Source organism: Hirundo rustica, chromosome W (assembly GCF_015227805.2).
Source record: "Hirundo rustica isolate bHirRus1 chromosome W, bHirRus1.pri.v3, whole genome shotgun sequence".
NCBI lineage: Eukaryota > Metazoa > Chordata > Aves > Passeriformes > Hirundinidae > Hirundo > Hirundo rustica.
In genome coordinates, this window is record NC_053487.1 from 7,038,095 (window position 1) to 7,054,439 (window position 16,345).

At 44.6% G+C, this 16,345-nt stretch overlaps 1 protein-coding gene across 1 annotated transcript in view; it reads left to right on the plus strand.

The window, feature by feature from the left end:
• Positions 1–8,981, plus strand: part of LOC120764849 (P2R1A-PPP2R2A-interacting phosphatase regulator 1-like) — a 113,507-nt gene extending 104,526 nt beyond the window's left edge. Inside the window, exon 11 of the mRNA XM_058423892.1 lies at positions 8,657–8,981. The gene's annotated coding sequence lies outside the window, so the exon portion shown is untranslated. The remainder of the gene's footprint in view (positions 1–8,656) is intronic.
• The last annotated feature ends 7,364 nt before the right edge of the window (positions 8,982–16,345 follow it).

The following is a 16,345-nucleotide window of genomic DNA, read 5'->3' on the forward strand; positions in this document are numbered from 1 at the left end:
TTTTACCTGCATCAGTGGAGCCTTCCCATTTCTGCATATCTGATGGGAGCATCCTTGTTTGATAAACTTGAGAGCAGTTGCCAGCCAGCCCAGGCCTTGCTCAGGAGATTCTTTTCTTCTGGCATGGAGCACTTGAGGCAGACACCCTACATCCCAAAGACCCAGACCACACACACACGCTGAGACTGTTTCCACCACTGGGGCTTTGTGGTAGAAGCACAGAGAGAGGAGGCAAAAAAAATAAGCCACTGAAAGAGAATAACCTTGCTTGACTTTCAGTAGCTGGCTCAGGAGCAGAAATTTCAGAAGGGGGGAGGAGTCGGATGCATTCAAACCAAAACCAAACAGCTTCCACACACCTTCATGCTGGCTCCTCTGTGTCTCTCAAGGAACTGGTGAGACATCCCCAGTGTCATAAAGATTCCTCAGACAAATCTGGCATTTATAAAATTTAAAATTCTTCCATTAGTTTGGTTTCTTATTCTTTTATTTGCTTCATAAGAACCTTGGAAAATGCTTGCTATTTTAAGACTTCCTGCCATGACAAATAATTGTATTTAATATTTAGAATTTTGCTGGATGTTGACCCAGGTAGGAAGAGCTGCTCAAGAGGAAGCAGGTTTTGCTGCAGGGACTAATCTTTGGAAATGTAGTTCTTGAGACGTTAATTTTGAGAAACTAAGGATTTTTTTGGAAAGTTAAGATAATAAGTTGCTGAACTAGCTGAAGTAGATAGGTAATCTTTGTTCGCAGTTAACAGAAGCGGATCCTAGATAAGCTACCCTGGATCTTGTAACTTATTTCTTGTCAGGTTTATGTTTATGTAGTTGTCCTTGTCATGAAAAACAGAATGTGGTAAATAAGACATAAGATAGCTGCAGATTTCCTGCTTAAAGGATCCGTTGAACACAGGAAACTGTAAGTTCTACCAAGGAATCATTTGTCACGAATGCATTGAAAAGGTAGAAAGGTCAGGACGAGGAAGACTCATCTTACTTCCTCATTTTAGGTGACCCCTCCCCAAAATAGACCCCCGACTCATTTTAAGAAACAAAGTACGCATGCTTAATAGCCTTCTTGCCAATTAGCATACGAAGCGAGGAATGGGAGGTGACAGGGGTATGAATATGCATTTGTATTTTGGATATTCAACACTTTTGTAAATAAAAGGCTTTGTAGTTACCTGTGAATTTCACAGTGTGAATTAGGGAAATATCCCGCCGTGCTGCCCAGCCATAATAAACATACACTTTCTAACTTTAAACTGTTAGAGAGTTTTTGTCCGTCACAGTTGGGTATCGATACTAGATCAATACCCATATTTCTTTAATAAGTCATTTTGGCGAGCCAGGCAGGAGACTGCTCTCTCTGGCCGTGGGGCCAGCGGGGTCCAGGACCCCTCTGGGCGCCCACCCGGAATTTTCTGGGCAGAGGGCTCCTGCGGTCCTGCTGACCACCCGGGGAAAGACCAGAACCTGCTGGAACTACGGATAAAAGGTATGTTTATATTTGAAAAGAGGTACCTTGGTGTAGGCAGTTGGTAAGACACTGAGAGACGTCTCGTGCACAACATACGCCTCTTGGGTTTGTTTGTAACAGTTGTGACAGCTCTGCGGAGCCTGGTATCAGTGGTTTGGTAGTCCGTGTCCTGTAGTGGGGACAGCAGCAACCTGTCTTTGTTGTGTCATCTTGCAGTTTAAAGGTGCCTTGGTAGTCCGTGTCCCGTGAGGGGGCAGCGGCGGCGGCAGTAAAATAACCGGTGTTGTTGTTGTGTATTAGGAGCAGCGGTGGCTCCAGTTACAGTCTGTGGTTTAAAGGTACCTTGACAATCCATAATCCGTGTGGCGAGCCCGTTCTGGGACGCGAAGGGTCCCGTTGTGGGTCCCGGAAAATCCCGATTGCGGCCCCGAGTGCACTGGGTGTGTGTGGTGTGAACAGATCTGTGTTTTGTGGTCTCGTGGTTTTGTGTGTTTGTGTCTTCAGGTGTGGAAGAATTACTGGTGCACCGTATGTATCGTGGTCTGTGGGCGTTTGTGTAAGCGTTTTGATTTGTGTGATTTTGGAGTGTGTTAGTAACCTGTGTAAATGTTTTTAGGAGTTTTGCAAGCTTGAAGTTGTAAAAGCCTTTTGAATTCCCCGCCTGATCAGCGGAAGGATCCCTCTGTTTGAGAGATTGGAAGGATTTAAAGTGTTTGTATTGTATCCAGATTGTGTGCTGGAGGGGAATTAGACTGTGTGTGAGCTTGAACAGCGTGTGCTTTTGGCAGCAAGATTTTGCTGACGTTTTGTTAGGTGAAAAAAAGCATTTGTCTAAGTTTGAATTGTTTATTTTTTTGAGCTAAAAGGAGCAAGTGGCATAAGGAGGTTTGAAACCTGAGCCAGCCCCAGCAATTGGGAGGGGGTGATTTGTTTCCCAGGTAACCGCGGGGGAATCCAGGCTCTGCAGCCTCGGGCCGCATCTCTAAACTCCCTGTAAAACCCTAAGAAGTTCTTTTGGCGAGTGAGTGTTTTAGTTAAAGGGGGAAAAAGTTTTTTGCTTGTTTGTGAGGCTTGCAGTTGCTAGAGTGTGTGGTAATATTTTAAAGTCCTGGTGGTGTAGTCCCTAACCACAGAGGAGTGGAGAGGCAGCGTGGGATCAGGGTTACCCCCCCACCTCCTTCTCACGGAGGGATTTGTGTGTGGTGTCCCGGCCGAAATCCGTAGGATTTTTCGGCGAGACCTTGTTGAAACATCTGGTGGAGTGTGTTTGGGGTCGTGAGGGACCCCTGGCTATTTTCTTTGCGAACCTAAAACGGTTGGTGTTTGGAGTTGGGTCTCTCTAAGAAAAGGCTTTGATTGTGTCCAGAAAGCAGAGAGCCCAGAACTTATGCCCAGAGCTAGCAGAAATAGCCGAGAAATTTTTGGTGCTGAGATACGCAAATTGAAGTAGTCTACTTTGTGTTTTGTAACATCTTGGACCAAAAGGGATTCTAAACATGGGGGCAAATGAGAGCAAAGAGATTCCCAGAGGAAGCCCTTTAGGGTGTATCTTAACACACTGGAAAGAACTGGTGGGCTGTGGTGGTACCGAAACTAAGAGGGAGCTTGCTAAGCTTTGTACACAATGGTGGCCATTATATAAACTTGATGAAGGTGTGAAGTGGCCAGTAAACGGTACACTGGACTATGAGACATTATTACAATTGATGCTTTTCCTTCGGCGTGAACAAAAGTGGCAAGAAGTAGCTTATGCTGATATGTTTTTCACTCTCAGGAATCATCCCGAGTGGCAAAGGGATTGTGGAATGAGGTCACCATCTGATCCTTTAGTATTAGCCCTTGAAAAGGATAATAAAGCTACTAAAGGGAAGCCCAAACGGTGTTGTAGTACCTGCTCGATGAATCAGAGGTGCACCCATCCTGACAAAGTATACCAAGCAGAGGCTTTGGAACAAGAGACAGAAGACATACTTAAGCCACCCCCTAGGAGGCAGGAAAGGAGGAGGGTGGTGGGGGACACAAATTCAGAACTATCATTGACTCCAACCTCCCCCACTTCATCTTTAGCTTCATCTTCCTTTGGGAGGACAGCAATTGAGGTAGGGGTTTCTCCACCCACTCCTAAACCCTGGGAACCACCCAAATTTTATCCACTACTGCCTAGCAGTGACAGTGAGTGGGATGAACCTGAACCCCTCCCACCAGGTCCTAAGATTCCCTCACAAGGACCTATAGCATCAAGGACCCGAAAACAAACCAGAGAGGTCATACAAGCACCTCTAAGACAAGCAATAACCTCTGATGGGGAAACAAAACTGATTAAAGTTCCCTTTTCCTCAATTGATTTAGAAATTTGGGAAAGGATTGCTAAGGGCTATCAAAGTGATCCAATAGGGGTTGCTAAGACAATGAAGTTTATGATTAAGCAGCATTCACCTGATTGGGCAGATCTGCAACTGCTACTTGATGCCTTAACAGAAACTGAGAAACAATTAGTTTTGAAAGTAGCTGGGGATCTGGCTGAGGATGATTGTAGGACAGCACAGGAGGATGTTAAAGCTGTATTTCCCCTTCAAGACCCAGGTTGGGATCCTAATGATGATGAGGGGTTAGGACGGTTAAAGAGATACCAAGAACTGATAGTAAAAGGGTTAGAAAGAGCAATCCCCAAAACCATAAACTGGTCAGCCTTATATGCTATCAAACAGGGCCCCTCTCAAACACCTTCTGAATTTCTAGATCATCTGCGAGACGCAATGCGCCGACACACCACCCTGGATCCTGGATCTGATGAAGGAACGCAGCAATTAATAAATTTATTTTTAGGGCAATCCACAGGAGATATCAGGTGGAAACTCCAGAAGATCCGGGGTCCAAACAGCTGGAATTTAGAAACTTTATTAGATGAGGCCTGGAGAGTTTTTAGTAACCGGGAAGAAGGGTATAAACAAGGGATGAAGAAAGTAGTAGCAGTAGTAAAAGAAGGAGAAAAAGGAAGACATGGACAAGGTCCACCAAAACAAGGACCACCCTGACTAGGAAAAGATCAATGTGCATTTTGTAAGAAATTTGGTCACTGGAAAAACCAGTGCCCAGAATTAAGAAAGGGTAATGAACATAGAAAAGGTGATCAGAAAAAGGACAAAGTAGTTGCTCATGTAAAGGAGGACTGAAGGGGACCGGAGGGCCCTACCCTAGGGGACCCTCTGGTTATAGTTAAACTGGGGAACAAAGAAAAAGAAGTGAAATTTTTGATAGACACAGGGGCAACATTTTCAGTGTTGAATAAGGCCCTAATACCTGTAACCAATGACTATGTTATGGTAAAGGGGGCAACTGGCCAATCTGAAAGAGCTTATTTTTGCAAACCATTGAAGTATAAATTGGGAAAACAGTGGGGCATCCACCGATTTTTATACATGCCTAATGCTCCATCTGCACTTTTGGGCAGAGATCTGCTGGAGCAGCTGGAAGCAAGAATAATATTCAAAAATGGGGAAATTAGTTTGGAGGTAAAGGATCAACAATATGTAGAACTGTTATGCTTAATGCTAATAACCAAAGAAATTGAAGTGGCAAGTGAAAAGGAAACATTTAGGAAAATAATGGATCAAGTATTTCCAGGAGTGTGGGCCTCCAATATACCAGGAAGAGCAAAGAATGCACTCCCAGTGCAAATCAGGCTTAAAGAAGGAGGACAGCCAGTAAGGGTTAAACAATACCCCCTAAAGAAAGAAGATATAGAAGGGGTTAGCCCAATTATTGAGAACTTTCTGCAGCTAGGACTACTGAGAGAGTGTCAATCTGATTTTAATACTCCTATTCTGCCAGTAAAGAAACCTGATGGGTCATACAGATTAGTACAAGATTTAAGGGCTGTTAACAAGGTAACTGAAGACTTGTATCCAGTGGTTGCCAATCCCTACACCTTGTTAACCTGTTTAACACCTGAACTAACTTGGTTTACTGTTCTAGATCTAAAGGATGCTTTCTTTTGCCTCCCTCTCCATGAAGCCAGCCAGAAAATGTTTGCATTCGAGTGGGAAAGCCCTAAAACTGGAAGAAAAACTCAGCTCACATGGTGTGTGTTACCGCAGGGGTACAAGAACTCCCCCACTATATTTGGGGAACAGCTTGCCAAGGATTTAGAGTCCTGAGAACCTCCACCAGGAGAGGGACAGTTACTCCAGTATGTGGATGATCTCTTAATAGGCACCTGGACCCAGGAGACATGCGTGGACTGGACGGTAAGCCTCCTGAACTTTCTAGGCCTGCAAGGGTATCGAGTATCCCAGAAGAAAGCCCAAATGGTGAGGCAAAGAGTCATTTACCTGGGTTATGAAGTGAGTGCTGGACAAAGGACTCTGGGGCAGGATCGCAAGGAAGCAATATGCCAGACCCCAAAACCTCAGACAGTGAAAGAACTAAGAACCTTTTTAGGCATGACAGGGTGGTGCAGACTGTGGATTTATAACTATGAGTTGCTTGTTAAACCTCTGTATGCCTTGGTCACAGAAGGGAGCAGAGATCTTCAGCGGACAAAAGAGGCTGTCGGGGGCTTTCCCCGTTTTTCAGGTGGTTTCAGAGTCTTTTGCTCCCCTGCACAGCTCTGAGCCAAACCGAAGGAATAGACAGAGTTCTCAGGTTTAGATTTTTCAAGGTTGCATATTTAGTTTATTGTTTCTTATCTTGCAATTCTCTTAGAGTCCAACAAGATGTTCGCAGCTGCATGGACTTCTCACATCTCCCCCTGAGCTGGGCTGTCCTTATCTTTTATACTAATTGCTACATATTTCTTATTTACTACTTCTTACCAATGTCTATCACTGTTACTAAAAAGGTCATCTCTACTCTGACCCAATCCTCAGTAGCTACTTTGTGCCAATGTCACTGCAGAAATGGAGTGAGGGAAGGAGAATGAAGAAGAAGGAAACAACGCCCCAAATTCTCCATCTTGCCCCCATTCACTTCAATGTTAGGAATCTAAAATTACTGGTTTTTCACTCTCTGATAAGCTAAACTACTATTTTTCACACTCTTCTGGCCTGTAAACCCTCTCTCAGTGTAGGAAGTTTTTCCCATGGACTGAGATCAAAGCCAGTGTCTCTCTGAGCTCTGGGCTGGGGTCCCAGACCCCCCTGCCCAGGTCCCTGACCCTCCGGGGGAACCAAAGGAATGCCCTGGACTCCAACAAGATGCAACCTTCGACCAACTAAAGAAAGCCCTTATGTCAGCTCCAGCCCTGGGACTTCCAAACGTGAGTAAACCATTTTTCCTGTTTTCTCATGAGAAGCAGGGGATTGCCTTGGGAATATTAGCGCAGAACTTAGGCCCGTACTGGAGGGCAGTGGCCTATCTTTCCAAACAACTGGACACAGCAGCTAAAGGATGGCCAGGGTGCCTCAGAGCAGTTGCAGCAGTAGCAATAAACATCCAAGAAGCACGCAAATTCACCCTAGGCCAGAAGATGACTGTGCTAGTATCTCACACAATGTCTGCAGTCCTTGAGGCAAAAGGGGGACATTGGCTCTCCCCACAGAGATTTCTGAAGTACCAAGCCATACTGGTAGAACAAGATGATGTTGAAATTGTGGTAACTAACATTGTGAACCCAGCTTCCTTCCTCAGCGGGAGTATGGGAGAACCAGTGATCCACGATTGCCTGGAGACCATTGAAGCCACCTACTCGAGCCGCCCAGAGCTGAAGGACACCCCGCTTGAGGATGCTGAGACCTGGTTTACTGATGGAAGCAGCTATGTCGTCAGTGGAAGAAGGCATGCTGGGTATGCAGTTACCACAAGCAAAGAGGTAATAGAGTCTGGACCATTACCAACTAATACACCTGCACAGAAGGCTGAAATAATTGGCTTAATCTGAGCCCTAGAGCTGGCAAAAGGAAAAGAGATCAACATCTACACGGACTCAAGGTATGCATTCGGAGTAGTTCATGCTCACGGAGCCATCTGGAAGGAAAGAGGACTGCTGAATTCACAAGGCAAGAGTATTAAACACGCACAAGAGATACTGAGGCTATTAGATGCCATACAACTACCTGAGAAAGTAGCCATAATGCACATCAAGGCACACCAAAAAGTGAGCTCTGAATTGGAAGAAGGGAATATGCTGGTGGACAGAGAGGCAAAAGAAGCAGCAAAAGGTGAGGTACCTGATAAGACTGTTGAGGCAGCATTGATTCCAGATGGGAAAGTTTCTATTGAAGGTAAGCCAGTGTACAACAAGAAAGATAAGAAACTTAGCAAGGTAGAAAAGGCAAGCTAGAACCAGGAAGGATGGGCTGTAACAGAAGAAGGGAAACTTGTAGTACCCTCTTACTTGTTGTGGTCATTAGTACAGAGGGAACATGAGAAAACACACTGGGGAATAGATGCCCTGTATAACCATTTGAAAGAAAGAATCATGGCCAGGAAATTGCAGGGCACAGTGATACAAGTAACTCGTCAGTGTAGTCTTTGCCTCCGAGCTAACCCTAAAACTACCCCAAAGCCTAAAGTGGGACAAATTGGGAAAGGTTGTGGACCTGGGCAACAATGGCAAATTGATTTTACAGAAGTGCCCAGGAAGGGAGGGTATCGTTACCTATTGGTGTTAACGGATACCTTTTCAGGATGGCCAGAAGCCTTTCCTGCCAGGACAGCTAAGGCCCGAGAGGTGACCAAAGCGCTGTTGCAAGAAATAATACCACAATTTGGAGTTGCAGCCACCATATCCTCAGATAGGGGACCACACTTTATTTCGAAAATTGTGCAGCAAATAAGTCACCACCTGGGAACAGACTGGGAATTGCACACCCCATACCACCCTCAATCTAGTGGCCAGGTGGAAAAGATGAACCATTTGATTAAACAACAAATTGTGAGATTGGGGTAAGAAGCAAATTTGCCCTGGCCTCAGGCTCTCCTGTTGGCCTTGTTGCGAATTCGGACAAAACCAAGAGCAAAAGAGAAACGAAGCCCTTTTGAAATATTGTATGGAAGGCCATATGCAGTTCAAGGGGGAACAGCATCCATTCAAGTAGGGGAAGAAAGCCTACATGGATATATTGTAGCCCTAAATAAACAACTTAGAGAAATTGAGAAATATGTGGCTGGAACTCAAAACAGAGAACTAGATGGGCCAGTACATGATGTACAACCTGGGGATTATGTGTCTGTTAAGTCTTTTGCAGAAAAAACCTTAGAACCACAGTGGGAAGGGCCATTCCAGGTGCTTCTCACTACCTTCACTGCAATCAAGATCAAAGAACAAAAGGCCTGGATCCATCACTCCCGAGTGAAGAAAGCCCCAGAGGGAATTTGGAAGGCCACACCAGGCGATAACGAACTGAAGCTGAAGCTCACTCGGAACAACGAATAAATGGTCTAGGAGTTATTTTGGACATTATGTGGAAAGTTGTAACTATTGTAGTAATTACCTTAACCATAACAGGAGTCAACACAATACCACGAAGGTATAATGTGACTAGGATATACCAGTGCCAAGGAAGAGCTTATGATCCTTACTCTCGTAAGGCTTTAAACAAGATACTAAAAGTCACAAATGCAGGCTTGTGGGAGGGAAGAAATGTTTGGGGATGTAAGTATGCATTTGTACAGGATGGGTTCCACGAAGCTTACCATCCACCCATGAAACTCATCAGGGTCAGTCCTGAATGCTGTGATAAATGCTTGAGTAAATGTCTGGAGTTTAGACTCAAAATAGAGGGGTGTGCGATAAGGGGGTACGACATTGACTTGAACATCACCCAGGTATGTACTGAGTACCATAAGAACGAGACCAAGATTACTCCACCAGTGCCAAGAAAGGCTGTGATCACCAAGATGCCAGCTATTCCAGAAGTGGAGGAACAAATAACTCCTGTAGTTACCAAAATTGGGCCATATGCTATTAAGAAGACAGGAGTTCAGAAGCTGATAGTTAACCCAAAGTGGTCTTTAAAACGAGTAGAAATGGGAGTACAGGTAAATGCTTCACACGTTCGGCCAGAATGTGCCCCATTTCTCAGGAACTCCTTTATGGACTGGACTACTTGGCTTCAAAAAAGTATGCCTCCCAATTTTAGGAACAAGAGAGATCTCACTGGATTGCTAGGAACAGGACTGGGAGTGCTGAACACAGTAGATTCAGAAGTGTTACTGAATAAATTAACCACAATAGGGAGCGATTTAGTCAAACTACAACAACCTTTGCAATCCTCTCTACGAGCACTAGGTAACAATCACTGGAAATTGACCAAGATATTACCAGAATGGGAAGACACAGAGGAGCGAGATCATGAAGTAATAATTAACGCACTAGGCACAGCTAGTGAAAACATCTCGTTGGCCCTAGGGTGTACTCAGGCACAACTGTGGATGCAATCAGCGGCTGCCGCAGTTATCAGGGAAGGTGGAGAAGGAATATTCCCTGCTGAAATTCGCAAAATTGTCTGGGATAATGCCTCTGATATGGAGAGGGAACTTCAGTCCTGGTGGGTGTTGGTCAATTTCACCTAGAACCCTGTGACTAGTGTAGTGACAGCCTTTGTTTTAACTATACACGATGCCTCAGTGGACTTAATACACCCAATAGTCCCCTTAGGATAAACCATGAGGGAACTGTATTGTACCCTTCTGAACACAGAATGTGGGCACGAGAAATTAAAGGAAAGTGGCAAACTATTAATCTAGAGCCCTGTACTGTGAGGAGACAATTAGGATACATATGTGAAGGGACATTAGAGGGTGACAAAGACACTTGTTTAGACACAGACCAAAGTATTTGTCACTTTGAAACACATCCAGGCAAACAGACAACTTCACTTGTGTATATAGGACAAGGTTGTGTCTGTCTTAGGACAGCGTGCCCCATCGTAAAGATAGACAACCAAATTGTGAATGAGACTCAATTCAATTTGTGTGTTTGTAATTTTGTTAGAATTAAGGGATGTGATTTTTCCTATCAGGTACCTGTAATATCACATCAATATATAAAGGCCGACATAGCCACTGTGCAGAAGATACTGCCTGTGCCCATAGGAATGAATTTGACTTTAGTTGCTGAATTGTTGAAACATCATGAATTGAGAGAAGTCTTAAAAGAAATTAGAGATGAAGGGAAAAAGACATTAATTACTATACACCATGACACAGAGACCATCAAAGGGTTTTTAAAAGGCTTGAGGAACATTTGTCTCATCATTGGTGGGATGTGCCTTTTGGGTGGTCACCAACAGCAACCGGAATATTGAATACCTTAATCCACCTTATAGTTGTGTTGCTTATTTTGGTCAGCATAAGTTTAGTGTTATCCATTGTAATACTTGTTTGGAATTAGAGGATGCTACGACGAGTGGCAGCTTTAAACTCACTGTCAAAGGCGTATGCCTTAGTTTTGAGAGACACTAGCTGTACAGCTTGGATAGATGAAGAAGACTGTATACTGAGTAAAAGAATTTACTCATTTCAAAGAAGAAGAGGGGAATGAGACGTTAATTTTGAGGAAGTAAGGATTTTTAGGAAAGTTAAGATAATAAGTTGCTGAACTAGCTGAAGTAGATAGGTAATCGTTGTTCGCAGTTAACGGAAGCCGGATCTTAGATAAGCTACCCCGGATCTTGTAACTCATTGCTTGTCAGGTTTATGTTTATGTAGCTGTGCTTGTAATGAAAAACAAAATGTGGTAAATAGGACATAAGATAGCTGCAGATTTCCTGCTTCAAGGACCCATTGAACACAGGAAACTGTAAGTTCTACCAAGGATTCATTTGTCATGAAAGCATTGAAAAGGTAGAAAGGTCAGGATGAGGAAGACTCAACTTACTTGCTCATTTTGGGTGACCCCTCCCCAGAAGAGACCCCTGACTCATTTTAGGAAACAAAGTACGCATGCTTAATAGCCTTTTTGCCAAGTAGCATACAAAGTGGGGAATGGGAGGTGACAGGGGTATGAATATGCATTTGTATTTTGGGTATTCAACACTTTTGTAAATAAAAGGCTTTGTAATTACCTGTGAATTTCGCCGTGTGAGTTAGGGAAATATCCCGCCGTGCTGCCCGGCTGTAATAAACAGACACTTTCTAAGTTTAAAATGTTAGAGAGTTTTTGTCCGTCACAGTTGGGTATCGATACTAGATCAGTACCCACATTTCTTTAATAAGTCATTCTCCTGGTTACTTTTTGTCCTTGTGTGGAGAAAAATCAAACCCATGATGTGCATTGCACATGTCAGGTTTTGCGGCACAGAAATCAGGTACTGTGTTGTCTTTTAAGCCAGTTTAAATGCAGCTGGCACTGAAATCACTGCAAGAAGCTTCCTGCTAAAAATACATCAACATCCTTTCATTTTAAGTGCATTCACTTCAGCAGTTGGTTTGGATTGTGGAGATTCCTGGCAGATTCCTGAGGGAAAGGTGCTAATGGGTTTGGTGATGTTGATGGAACATGGGTTTCCAGAGAGCTACTGCAGTTTTGTCTCTTGATGGTGGTTTTTTTTGTTTGTCAAAGCAAATGTTCATCTAATGCCATCATGTTCATACCTCAAACCACTAAGTGTGCCGTTTTCTAGAGAAGAACAGTCTCATTTTGTCACTGTAAATCACATTTGGCTATTGAAAATTTTAGGGCTAATTATTTCTTTTTTTAAACTGGAAAGATGGATTTAAGTCCCATTACAGGGCGCCTGTTACTCAGGTAGACCTTCTTACCAGCCTTTTTCCTCACAGTGAGGAGACACCCATAGCTGTAATTGTGGTTGTACTCTTGCTTAAATTATTTCTTTGCAATCTCTGCTGTTTTGAAGACCAGTGTGGTCGCTTTACCTGCATGTAATTCCACATTATATTGTCAGCGAGGTCACACAGCTTTGCAGATTTCCTAGAGCTGATGTGCATTAGCAACATATCATTATCCAAAGTAAACAGCTCATTAGTGTTCAGTGGAGAGCTTCTAAAGAAGCCAAAAATACACACAAAAGTGAGTGAGTGCATAGCTGTGATGCTTCGAGTGTGGTCTGCCTGTGTTCATTCCTCTAGCGCTCCTTTTGGGAGGATGCACTTGTTCTCCAGGCTCCTTTCACTGAGGTCCTTATCTGTAAATGGCTCTTGCTGACTTCCTGGGGATGGTTTCCCAATCCTCACCAGCTTCGGTGAGGCAGTAACAAGTGAGTGATGGGCTGCTGGCAGCAGTGAACTTCACTCTCCTTCAATGGCTTCAGTATTAATTTCTTCAGGCAGCACATTATGCCTGCAGGAAAGAGACTCCAGCACTATTAACTTTGATTGTTTCTCCTCCAGCTCTAGTGAGAGATGGTGCCTTCCCTACACTGCAGCAAGCAGGTGAGTGCCCTGTTTCCCAGGGACACAGGAGGGAACCTGTTTTCCACGGCCACTCAGCCGATCTGCACACAGCTGGCAGGAGGGTCAATACCAGGATTGCTCAGCCCTGCATGCTTTGCAGGGCCATGTGTTCCCTTCTTTTCTCTGCCCAGAGGGGCTCATGTAAGGTCAGAGGGTAAAACACCTGAGGTGCTTGTTGCGGATTAAGTTTTCCTATAGAATTTTTCCCCCCATAAGTTTCTAAGAGACTAAATACTGATGCTTAAAGGGTACTTGACTCACACAAAAGGTAGTAGATCACTTAGTTTGAGGGGGAGGAAAAGGCTCAGGGGCTCCGGGAGCTGAGGGTGGTCTCTTCTGCCTGCGGTCTCGGAGAGGACGGTCGGGCGACTGCTGGCTGCGTGAGGAGTCCACTGTTAATGGAGGGTCCGGTCCTGGGAATTCTGTCATCTGCCAGAACGCCCAGGAATTCGGAGCCCCTCGCCTGCCCTGCTGGAGCTGGGTCAGCCCCGTCCAGCCGTCGTGGCTTCTTCAGCACTGCTCACCTTGCCTGCCAGGACACCCCGCCCCCGCCTGCCGGGACAACCCACCGTTTCCAGTCATCAGCCCTGGAGTTTTTCCATCGTTTCGGCTTGGTGCTCTCGGGGTCCCGAGGGATCAGACTGCCCGGGACTTGTCAGACAAAGCCCCTCGGGGTTCTTGGTTCTGTTTATTATTATTATTATTATTATTATTATTGCTGTTGTTGTTTGTTTGTCCTGTTATATTTACTAGTAAAGGACTGTTATTCCTTTCCCCATAGCACTGACTGAAAAGTTTTTTTTTTTAATCTTCTAAATTATAATAACTTGGAGGGAAGGGATTGGAATTCCCCGTTCCTAGAGTGATGTGCGGAGAGAAGACTCTATAACTCACAGAGTGGTTATGAGAGTAGGTATGAATTTATTCAGCGCTGAGGTGCATGGGGATAACTCCTCAAAGACATGCACACCTGGGAGCTTTGTTTCTCCCTTTTTATCTCTACAAACTAGGGTTAGACGATACGCCTAATACATATTTATTTCCTAACCCCGCCTGTCCCCGCTTCGTATTAAAATTAGTTCCACGCCTATTTGAGGCTGCGCACTGCTCCTTATTGATCACTCCAGTGGTCGTCGGGGGTCTTTGGGGATGAAGCACATAGTTGTTGGGAAGGATGAAGCCAGAAAGCCCTATAAATATGATTGCTTAGATTCTGAGAATGTGAAACCTGTAACTGAGATAGAATTGAAAGTAAGTTTTGATGTTTGAGATGTATTAGATACTGGATCTCTGGGAAAACAGTTATGTGACCATCTGAAAGTTACCTGCAGCCAGACCCAGAGGTCAAATGGAATGTTCTGTCTCACCCCTCAATGTATGGTTCATCCCACACCTGTACCCCTCCCCTGAAGTATCAGGTATCTATAACCCCATTGGCCCAAGTCCTGTTCCAGCCCACCTTGAAGACCCCTGATAAGGGGTCCCAGGGGGGCTGGACGGTCTTTTTGCTTGCACCCTTCCCTGAGGACTTTCCTCTCTTGGAATTTCCTCTCCCTACTTCTCCCTTCCCCCACCTTCCTAGGCCTTGCCACGAGCTGCAGCCTGGCAGCTCAGAGCAAGGCCTCCACATCCCTTACAATAAACCTCATCTTCTAAAACCCAACTTCAGAGATCTCTCGTCTACATTCATCTACACCGTCCTGGAGTCCTCAGCAGCAAGAGGCATATTTCTACACATAGTCATCCTCTGAGTTGAACTTTTCAACTTGTCTCCTTGCGCATGCTCTGTTGTTCCTTTGGCCATCTCCTATATCATGTTTCCCCATTTGGGGCCCAAAGAACGAGTAGATAATTAGTACCAGGTGGACATAACAGTGACCAGAGCCCTAAAGGAGGAATTTAGAAGTCCCACTGGGGCCAGAGAGAGAAGATTGATCTGCTGGGGGGACTTGAAACTAATATGTGACAGACTGGTGCTTTTAAAGAAGAGTTCTCTGTTAATATAGTGTGCTCTTGCCAGGCACCTGTCAGGGTCGGGTTACCGGAGCCGCGGGAGAAATGCCTCATGCTGTCATGGTCAGCAGATCTCACTTTATTAAGGTTGCTTTACATTTTTATACTTTTCATAATTAGCTCATACATATTGCAAAAGCCAAGCTCATCATTGGACATAACTAATTAACGCAAGCATTACTTAGCATCGACCTCAATAATTGCAAAACAGTTAAAGTCAGTACATCATATCTTTAGTTTCCCCATATTTGACTAATTTCACATCCGGCTTACATCCTGTTCTTCACATAAGCCTTCCTTCAAGGATAGCATATCCTTGAGGCCTAAATTCTTACTAGTTTAATCATGTCATGTCCCTTTTCTGCGAGCCACTGCTCTGATAAGCTCTCAACACTTCCCCCGTTTTCTTTTATGGCAAACATTGACATTTTTACATTCTCTACCATTGACATCATCATGCGTTCTATACATTGGAAAATGCATGGTCCTAAAAGTAAACAAGCATTTAAAGCTGGAAGAAGTCCAAACTGCACGTCCTCTCCAGAGTTAATCACGAACTGAGTCCCAGTCAGTCCCGGCAGGCTGTCAGCCTGTATCAGCAGTGGTTGGAGCGTCTTTCTTAAGCGATGAAGCCTCCTCCCTTCGGGGCTGTTCATTTATTGCAGCTCGCGTCCATCTAGCAGGAATCCAGGCGGGACCTGTTGGGGACGAAACACAAACATATCCTCGGCCCCAGTAAAGCACTTGTGCAGGGCCTTGCCATATTCCTGTTTTTGGGTCCCTATACTGGACAAAAATAGGCGGTGAGGGAGGGGACGCTGTCTGGAAGTGGGTAATAACAGGAGGGACTGTCCTATCTCCAAAAAGACACAAATGGTTTAACACAAATAAGCATCTCAATAACTTCTCTTTCGGCTCTGTAATGTCTGAGAATTTGAGCAAATAGCGTTTCAAGGTCCCGTTAGCCCTCTCTACTACGGCCTGTCCCGTGGATACATGCGGGATTCCCCGTGTGTGCTTAATATTCCAAAACTGCATGTATTGTTGTATGCGCTGGCTACAGTATGCCGACCCATTATCTGTTTTAATGTTCTGAGGTACACCCATTACTGCAATACAGCTGTTAAGGTGCTTTTCAACATGTTTGGCTTGTTCCCCTGTTTGTGCTGTAGCCCACAAATAGTGACTAAATGTATCGATGGTGACATGCACATACTTAAGCCTCCCAAAAGCAGGAACATGCGTGACATCCATTTGCCATAGTTCATTTGGAGACAATCCTTTCGGATTTACCCCTAATCCTAATCCCACCCCTCCATTATGATGGCTGCACACAGAACATGTTCTAATAATTGCCCTTGCTTCATTAACTGAAATATTGAATTCTCGTGCTAGCCCTTTTGCATTCTGATGAAAAATATTATGGCTCTCTTTGGCTTGTAAATAAGTCTATAACGGGAAGAGTAATGGCTCCTGAGGAGCCAAGGCATCCGGTACC